At 34.4% G+C, this 10,471-nt stretch overlaps 1 long non-coding RNA gene across 1 annotated transcript; it reads left to right on the top strand.

Annotated features, from left to right (window-relative positions):
* Positions 1-9,341: 9,341 nt before the first annotated feature.
* Positions 9,342-9,995, top strand: LOC128042296 (uncharacterized). The gene is made up of 2 exons (XR_008197452.1): positions 9,342-9,481; positions 9,564-9,995. It is a non-coding gene; the product is annotated as an uncharacterized LOC128042296 (long non-coding RNA).
* The last annotated feature ends 476 nt before the right edge of the window (positions 9,996-10,471 follow it).

The raw sequence follows: 10,471 nt of genomic DNA, 5'->3' as shown, positions 1-10,471 counted from the left end.
AATTCAAGAAAATACTTTTCCATATTCAGACTATGGAAGTGGTTTGGGTTTGAAATGTCCGATGTTTATTGGACTAAAGTTCTTTGCTCTTTCGTGGAGACATTCTTTTATCAAAGTTTCTAGTAGAAATATAGATGAACAATAATCAATGGAACAATAAAATAGAGTTGAGAATACTTAACCTCAGCCTCCTTGGACTCATATATGCTTCCTGTTTGATCTATTGTATCTGACCTTATATTTAAAGATGAAAAATGAAAAACTTAGGTTTTTGGTGAAAAAGTGGTTTGGAAATTAAAGCCTGTAAAGAGGTTTTAAAAGGGTTGGGATGTTAAAATTAGGGTAGGTTAGTTTAATAGGGTGTTTTTATGCTTAAAATTATTGTTTTTAAGGTTAAAATCTGGGTATTTTAGAGGTTAAAACGTCGAGTTACACAATTGGGTCGGGTTGACCCTACAAAAAATTACAGTGATGTCACGACTTAGGAGTTCCATGTTACGACATCTTTAACAGATTGCCCATGTCGCGACACTGGGGTTCGGTGTCGCAACACACCCCGTAGTTTTGAAAATCTTGGAGACTATCTACTATGTCGCAAAACAAGGCAACGATGTCGCGACATCGATATGATCCATGTAATTCTTTACTTCTATTCGCCATGTTACGACACGAAATATCCGTGTCACGACGATAATACCAGTTTCACAAATTTTCACTCTTTAGAGTGCTTTCAAGTGCCTAGAAATTCTGACTTTGATCTACCTGTAATATTTTAATGAATTGGTTAGAAAAATATACAATTTTGTATAGTTAGTAAGGGTAAGATAATGACCTTTGTAAGTGTGCTAGAGACCATTAGGAGGTGAAATAAACAAACACTGGTTGCTATGTTGAATTATAGAATGATCAATGTCGCAACATAGGGAGCAGAATGGAAAAAATCATGAAACTGCCTTTGATGTTGCGACACAACCTAAGGGTGTCGCGACATACCCCTTAAAACATCTCAAGAGGAGTATACTAACTGCTATTTCGTGACACAGGTCCTAGTGTGTCGCGACATCGACTCTGGACCACAATTAACACGAGCCAAGAGGCATTTTTGTTCACACAATCAAACTTAAAACTCGAGAACGTCAGCTAACCTAGGGTTAAGGATGATGGCCACTTGAGATCTATAAATAGACTCCTTTGTCACATGAAAAGGACCCAGTTACTTAGTCTAGAATTTTGCTTTTAAATTTCAGTTTAGTTTTCTTTCTTTTTAAGATTTAGATTTATTTTTGGTTTGTTCTTGTCTTATTTCGAGAGATCTGATTTATGGAGATAGTCAAACTTTGTGGATTCATTTTCATCTTTAATACAAATTATACGTTTTCTTAAACACTACACTTCAATTCATTTATCATGTTTTCTCTTTACATCAATTCCGTATTGTTATGAAAACCATAAGGAACTAATCCTTCTATGGGGGATTACCGAGTGGAGGTATGATTTGTTAACTGTTTTATAGGGTTACTCAATTGATCAACTGTTTTATAGGCATGACAACGTTAGGAAGTTATCAAGGTAAGAATTAACCCAACATTGGTATGGCCTATCTGCGAACACCTTAACCCTAAACCAGTCTAGATTATGAGCTTGGAAGATAAGTAGTCCTTGTTGACTCGCTATTTGAGTGGAAGATCAGAAGATCCTACTGGGGTTGCGACTAGTTGATTGATGAGAAGCATGAAGCAACAATTAATGTGGATTATTGAAGCAATCTAATCACCCATAACCAGATTTGATTTATTATATATTTTGATCTCTTGAACTTTTATTTCCTTATGTTATTTTATTTTATTATTGTAAAAATCCCCTTTTATTTTACTATTGTACTATAACTAAATCAAAGTACTAATTAGATCTTCCGGTGTTTAGGTTAAAATTGATCAAGTGCTAACCTCCCTTGGGTACTATCCTCGGAGTACTCACCTACCCCGTTGTAACTATATTACAATTGGACCCATATACTTGCAGATAGTGTCTCATGGATATATCTTTCACTACAGTATTCACACTCTGGACGTTAGTACGTCCAAAGGCGTCATACACAAACCTATAAAACTCAACATCCATGATTAAATCTGATAATAAACAAGGTAAGTAAAAAATAATAATCATAATACTTTTTTTTTTGCACACTAAAATAAAATAAAATAAATTTTAGAACACTATCTAGCTAGTTTGTCTTTTGATTAATATTATTTTACGATTATCAGGGTGAGTTTGGACGGGCAGTGCATTTACCTGCGATTAGTGTAAAAAAACGGTGGCGGTGAGATTAGATATTGTAGCGATACTATAGCATGAGACAAAAAGTAAGCTAAACGCACCGCACAACACCCCATTGCCCATCCAAACCCACCATCAATCTAATAAAAATTTCACCATCGCAATCCCTAGCAACGGCGCCAACAACTTGACCACCTATAAACGTGTTATCGTTTATAGTATAAATATCGCACTAAAAATATATATAATTAAATCGGCGTTGTCCGCAAGCATACGAGTCAATTTGTAATATAGTAAAGTTTATAATGTAACACTGGTAAGTATTCTAAGGATTGCACCCAAGGGATTGCAGATTGGAGAAACTATTGTTAAATTAATTACAAAAAATAATTACTAATCTAATCGAGTCATGATTTAGTAGTGTAAATCCAAACCAAAATATTAATTAAACTAATTAAATTACTTAACCTAAATTAACCTAATGAAATTTCCTATTCCTAGTGTCAACAATGCGAGCCTCTAGCCTATGATCGATTAAATCCCTAATTAATAAATAGAAGATTAACTAATTTCATAATTCAGATTTTAATATGAATTAGTTATTAATTAACTAGTATTACCTCCCAGCTTTTACTAATTAATTAATCGACAGAGACTCGTTTATCTACTGACCTCACTTTCTCCACCGAGATAAATTATGATTTACTTGGCAAACTTGTCTTCCGACCTCAGTTCAGCTTTGATTACTTCCTAGGGTTGTCAAGCCTAGGGTTTAAGATCACATAATTTGTACCAACTAATTCTATTATGAACCCTTATTCTTTTATCAATTAATCGATTTAATGAATTAATTAGTTCAATAAACGAATCATACAAGATATGAATAAAGCGCAATAATCTATTCTAATATTTATACAATGAAAAATTGGTCAGATCAACAAAATATAAATAAAAGAAGAGAAGATAAGAGATAAGAGAATGCTCATGAATATATATTGAAGTGCGGATCCGATGCAATCTTCGCTTGCAAGTGTCTTCACATCGGAATAGAAAAGTTTCGACTAAACGAACATAAAAAGAAAATACAAAGAAAATTGAATGAGAAAAACTATGTTTGATAGATGGGTTGATCCCTATTTTGTGTACATAAGTTTCTTATTAATTGGCTAAAATATGTGCACTTTATGCCTGATATCCCCTCGATACTTTGGGTGCAAGTAAGAAATAAAATCTACGAGAATCTGCCAAAATATGATTGTTGATGTCATCATTTCTTGTGACTCATGTTTAGGCTATGGCTTAACATAGGCTACTATGGCTCAACACAGGGTGCGTGTCGCGCCATAGACTTTTTATGTCACGCCATAGCAGTCATTTTATGGCTTTGGAAGTTTTTGTCGTGCTTTCACGGCTCGGGAAGCTTGTGCAACACTCGCCCCAAGTTCCTACATCAATTGGGCCTAAAATTAAGCCCCCTGCACACTTAAATACACAAATTAAACCCACCTAAGGCCCGTGTCAGCCTAATAGGTCATCAACACTAAAAAATGTGTTAAAAACACTTATTTTTATTAACTTTTAATATTAACTACTAAATACCGGAAACATAATAACAAATACTAAATTGCCTAGAAAACAAGCTCCTTAAGTGTGGAAATAGACTGTAATAACTACTACATTTGACGGCAGGTCAGTGGGTGCCGCTTGACATCAGACCTTCTTCTATTCTTTTTGACTTCTTCGAATATTTTTTTTATTTGGAAATTTCATTACTTAAGTCTCAAACTTTCTTACTTTTAATTTAGTATTTGTTATGATGGTTTTAAATTAGTGTTGTTATTGTCACTACTCCAAAACAGGCTTTTAGCGGCGTTTTTTTAGGCCTTTAAGCGCTGCTAAAAGTATTTGCGGCGCTTCCACAAGTGCCGCAAAAAATGCAGCTATTAACAACGTCGCTAACGTTTGTGGCGCTTTTAGAAATAAACTCCGCTAAAGGTCATGACTTTTAGCGGCGCTGTTCCCACAAACGCCGCTATAGATCATGACTTTTAGCGGCGCTTTTCCCACAAATCCCGTTATAGATCATAACTTCTAGCAGCGCTGTTCCCACAAACGCCGTTACAGATCATGACTTTTAGCGGCGTTGTACCCACAAACGCCGCTGTAGATCATGACTTTTAGCAGCGCTTCTCCCATAAACGCCGCTATAGATCATGACTTTTAGCGGCGCTTCTCCTACAAACGCCGTTATAGATCATGACTTTTAGTGGCGCTTTTTTTATAAACGCCGCTAGGAACACGACCTTTAGTGGCGGTTTTTTAAAAAACACCACTAATTTTGGCAAATTTGTAAAATAAAATTTTCCATATTTTCAGCCCTCCTATAGCATAGAAACCAACCAAAAGCAACAAATCTAAATAATATTTCAAATTAAACGAATGATATATAATATAAATATCAATAAATAAAATATAATTCATATTATTCTTACAATAATGTTAAAAGTTAAAATGATAAAAATATTTATACGATAATCTAAGATGGCGGATGTTACGACTGTTGAAACATTTTCATCATATTCTGAAGCTGTTGTTGGAGTTCGTCGTACTTTCTGCTCTACTCTACTTCCCTCGCTGCAGCCTCTGCTTCTCTCACTGTTGTCTCTGCTTCTCTCGTTGCTGCATCTGCTTTAAGTTGTAGCTAGAGTTCTTCATATTTTCTTTGAACCTCAGCTTCTCTCGATACTGCCTCTGCTTCCCTCGCTGTTGCATCTGCTTTAAGTTGTAGCTAGAGTTCTTCATATTTTCTTTGAACCTCAGCTTCTCTCGATGTTGTCTCTGCTTTAAGTTGAGTAATTTGCTCAACTGTGGTCACTTGCATCTGAGCCATCTAGTCTCTTAACCTCTGAACTTCAACTTGAGCCTGACTCCCCGAAGGCATGTATTGCTGCGAGCTGGATCCAAAATATTGGGTTGGGTTAACAAAAGATCCTTGAAGTCGAACCCGACCATACCTTTTGAGACCCAAAACTTCAATAATAATCCGGTTATATATCCATATTAACATATGTTATATATTAAAAATATAGATTTTAATATTTAAGTTATAATATTTATGTCCCAAATTGATTGCATTTTTTGTACGAATGATTGCGTTTTTTGCATGAATGTAGCAATCCATATTCCTTTCTAAGCTGCTGCAGAAAAAAAAAACTTGCTAGAGAAAGGGAAAATTTTGTGTTCATATTCCTTTCTAAGCTACAAGAACTGTTACCAAGTAAAATAATTTATTTTCAACAAAGAAAACCGAACACATGAGGTACAATTTGTGATTTAAGCAAAGTCTAAATGTGATTATGAATCAGTTTACATGCAATTACGAGTCATAGTTAGAACATTATAATTTAAGATGCAAACCAAAAAATGAAAGTGCAACCCAACATTATATTTAAACCCAACATTATAGAGTTCGGTCTCCAGACATGGTTGATTTAGCAGCAAAAAACAATAGAAGGTGCCATCTTAGCAGTAAAAACCAATAGAATGTACCATCTTAGCTGCAAAAACCAATTAAAAACCTTTATATCCTAAATCCAAAACCAATTAAAATAGAAAACCTAAATTATGTTTTGTAAACTTATGCATTATTTAATCACAAACAAATTAAAAATATATATCAATACAAAATAGATTTAGGCATTCGAAAGCATACATTTTATGGTCAAAATGTAAGACAGTAAATGATTAAAACCCTAAACAGACTAAATTGATAAAGCTAGATTAAGAGAGAAGAAAACAATACCTTTAGGAAGATGAAGAGAAAATAAATCGGTTCGGATCAGATTCCATGAGTAAATTCCAAAATGCGAACGTTTTATTTGTTCGGAAACCCTAAAACCAAGGACAAACTTCAATGTTAACGATTCAAACGAGTAAATTCCATGAGTAATTTCACACAAACAAGAATAACCCAAACCTTAAACACGCAAAAAAAAAAAGGGAAATGAAATTGGTTCAACCTTACCCAAAAACAGAATCTCCACTGGTTTGTCTTCGTCTAAATGTTGTGAATAATCGAATAGGTAAACCAACGAAATGAAGAATCGAATAAACTAAAATAAAACCAACAGCAGTTCTACAGGATCGACTCAGTGAATGATTGGAATTAGGGATTTGGAAGAGATTTCGAAGGGGAATTAGGGATTTGGAAGGGGAAAAAAATTGAAATTAGGGGCTGGGTGCAAGAAAGGGGAACAAAAATGTGACGTTAAGCAAAACGACGATGTTCTGAATAATTTTTCAGTTCCTTAAACGAAACGACAATGTTCTGAACATTTTCTAATACACAGTTCGGCGTTTTCAGCCAAAATGCCGCTAAAGCTTACAATTTTGCGGCGATTCTGAGAAAAATGCCACTAAAGAGTTAAAATCATTTAAGCAAATGATGTCGTTTTCGTACACTTTTTGATATATTTTTACGGGGTTTCTATAAAAAAAAACACACCGCTATTGCATACCTTCTGCGGCGTTTTTGATAGAAAAGCCACTAAAAATCAAATTCTTGTAACCAAACGGCGCCGTTTTGTATAATTTTTAACACATTGTTGCAGCGTTTGTGGTCCAAATGCCACTACTGTTAAAAATTTTCAAATATTTAATAATTTTATAAAATTAAAATATGATATATTAATATGACATTATTTTTAATTCTATTAATTAGGAAATTTGATTTATAGTGCTTGTATTTTTCAAAAATTTTATAGTAGGAATTTAATCCGTAGTGTTTGTATTTTTCTAAAACTTCAAATTAGGAATTTAACTCTGTGAAGTCAGGTTGTATTTTTCAAAAATACTAATTAATCTAAACCCCAAACCATAACCCCTATCCTGAAAACTATAAACCATAAACCCTATACCTTAGACACTAGATCATAAACCCTTAAACCTTGAACCACAAACCCCAAATAATAACCCATAAACCCTAAACCTTAAACCTTAAACTGCAAGCCCTTTTATCCCTTTAACCCTAAATCCTAAACCTATAAATCATAAACCCCTAACCCTTAACCCCTAACACTTAAACCATAATCCCCAACCTTAAACCATAAACCACAAACCATAATCCATAAACCCTTAACCCATATCCTCTAAACCTTGAATCGTAAAACATTAACTATAAACCCTAAACCCCTAACCCTTAACCCCTAACACCTAAGCCTTAAACCCTAACCCTTAAACCATAATCCCTAAACCCCTAACCCATATTCCTTAAACCCTAAATCATAGAATATATATAAACTATAAACCTTAAACCCTAAATCATAGAACATATATAAATTATAAACCTTAAACCTCAACCCTTAAACAATAAACAATAAACCATAACCCCTAAATCCATAATCCCTAAACCACTAATGCGTCTAAAGCTCAACAAAAAAAAGAGGTTGTTTTGCTTAACTTTTTTACGGCGTTTTCAAAAAACCGCCGCTAATGCTTGACTTTTGCGGTGTTTTTTGTAAAGCACCCCTAATGTCTCTAAAGCTCAACAAAAAAACGACTCCGTTTGCTTAAAATTTTTTGCGGTGCTTCCTAATGCTTGAATTCTGCGGCGTTTTTATAAAAGCGCCACTAATGTGTCTAAAACTCAACAAAAAAACGTTGTCGTTTGCTTAAAAATTTTGCGGCTCTATTGTGAAAGCACCGCTAATTCTTGACTTTTGCAGCGTTTTTCGGAAAGCGCCACTAATGTCTCTAAAGCTGAAAAAAACAACGTCGTTTGCTTAAAACTTTTGTGGCGCTTTTGAGAAAGCACCGCTAATGCTTGACTTTTGCGGCGTTTCCTGATAAGCGCCACTAATTTCTCTAAAGCTAAAAGAAAACGACATCGTTTGCTTAAGACTTTTGCGGCACTCTTGACTTTTGCGGCGTTTTTTTAGAACCGCCACTAATGTCTTTGAAGCTCAACAAGGAAACGGCATCGTTTTCCTAACTCTTTTGCGGCGCTTTTGGGAAAACGCCGTTATTGCTTATATTTTGCAGCGTTTATTTAAATTCGCCGCGAATGCTCGATTTGTTGCGGCGTTTCAAAAAACGCCACTATAAATGCCGCTAAAAGCCTGTTTTGCTGTAGTGTGTGTTATTTGTTGTTTTTGCTTTCTTTTTTGAATTAAGCAAAGAAAAATAACATTGCAATGGTATCTTTTTTATGTTTCAAACTTATTTGAACAAGATACACAAAAAAAAATGTAAAAATTTCGATTATTTCGATTAACCACCTGAATTAATCGAAATTATTTTGCTCAGGTAACTGTCTAAATCCGTGTCAAATGAATGTATGATAAAAACTTTAACAACTGCTGATGAAGACAGACTCATTAAATATATATGACTATTAATACATGAAATTTAAAATTATTTGTATTTATTTATTTTACATAAATTTCGTTCATTTGTTTACTCCTCCAAACTTGTTACCTTGGGGAACTCTTTAGTTGTCTTATTTACATTTCCCTTACATGCATACAACGCAAGCAAAGGCAACCCCGGCCGTGTCAAAATTATTAACGCACAACAAATTCATTGCATTCTATCCCCCCCTTTCTGGATTAGAACCCAACAACTTTCAGTTTAGAAGAAAAAAGAAATGTAGATATCAGGCAACACTCTGGGAAAGATGAACCATACCAACTCAAAAGGTCTTCTTTGTCTCCTTGGGTATATTGCTCGTAACCATCGGAAAAGTGAACTCCCACTTACTAAAATAGTACAAATTTCGTCATGTTAGCCCAAATCTGGCTGGAGTTCAAGCCTGCAAGGAAACTTCATTTTCAATGCCTTGGTAGATGGATAGAATCTAACAAATAAAATCAGTTTTTATTTCTTGCTCAACTGTTTCAACTTTCAATACAAATATGGTTTCAGCAAGAAAACAAAGCACCTGTCAAATTAACAAGGAAAACCATTATAAAATTGCAAAACGAATCTTTCCGCCCTGATTCATACATGCATCAATGGTAGTTGATAAAAGCAGAAACGCAATCATTTTCTTCCTCACATTTTTATTTTCCTATTGCTATCGTCAAAGAAAGTGACTTTTATAAAAGAACCCACGGCTAATTGGGACTTTACTCACTCTTACTTGGATGAGCATCATCCAAACTCAGAGAATCTTACGTATCTACAGCTTCTTCCCCTTCCAACACAGGTTTTTCAGTTCTCGTGTAATTATTAGCCGAGACTATTTATATATTATGACTAAAAATACTTTGTGTTTTGTGGGAATTCAGGGCCAGAGGAGAGAAAGGTTTTGGTTGTAGGTTGGTATGGGTTCTGATGAAGAAGAACGATTAGAGAGGAAGAGTGAGGAATTGAAGAAGATTGTGGATACATGCATAGCTTGCTTATGGTCGTTTTTGGTGAGTTTGAGCGGAGCCCTGATGTTGGGATGGTGGGGATATGAATATCATCCAACAAATAGTCAGCTTTGGTTGGTACCCTTTGGTCTTATTCTGTTTGTAACCCCACTCATCATTTGGTTCGCCATTTTTGTTTCTTATTTCTGCAATTTTACTGGAGATGGTTCATCATCATCACTTCATGACCCTGAAAAGATGATCGACCATGTTATTCCCACTCGCTAATCCTATTCATATTGTTTTTCAAGCTTTTCTTTCATTCTGGGATAAACTATACAAGAATTGCAGGCTTTTTCAATATTAGATCGCGCCTTTCCTTGTGCATATCCTTTAACAGTTTTAGATTATTAGTTGTAATTGCTTCAAGCATGAGATATTGACACGGTATCAAATTGGTGAGTTTTATATGATTCAGTAATGAAATATGTAGTAGGTGAAATCAATGAGAATCACGAACATCATGATTCGTGATGACGATGATGAGTCAACTAAAAGGCAAACTAAACCCAACAATGGCGCCTTCCCTAGTTTTTGTATGTAGACTTTAACGGTGGTCTGCCCCTTTGTTTTAATTAGTTACTATGCTTTTTTTTTTTTGTGAAGTACGTAGTTTCTCTACTACAACTTAATGTTTTTAGGTTTTTTTTTTTTGTTATTTTCCAAAATGTGTATTTTAAATTATGAGTTTAATTTTTCCGTTAATGCTCTTAAATAATTTGATGCGGTTTTTTCAAATATGTGATAATGTGGTATATATACTTTGGTAAAATATGTAAAAG

The sequence above is a fragment of the Gossypium raimondii genome, chromosome 7 (genome assembly GCF_025698545.1).
Source record: "Gossypium raimondii isolate GPD5lz chromosome 7, ASM2569854v1, whole genome shotgun sequence".
NCBI lineage: Eukaryota > Viridiplantae > Streptophyta > Magnoliopsida > Malvales > Malvaceae > Gossypium > Gossypium raimondii.
This window is presented reverse-complemented; position numbering and strand designations above follow the sequence as displayed.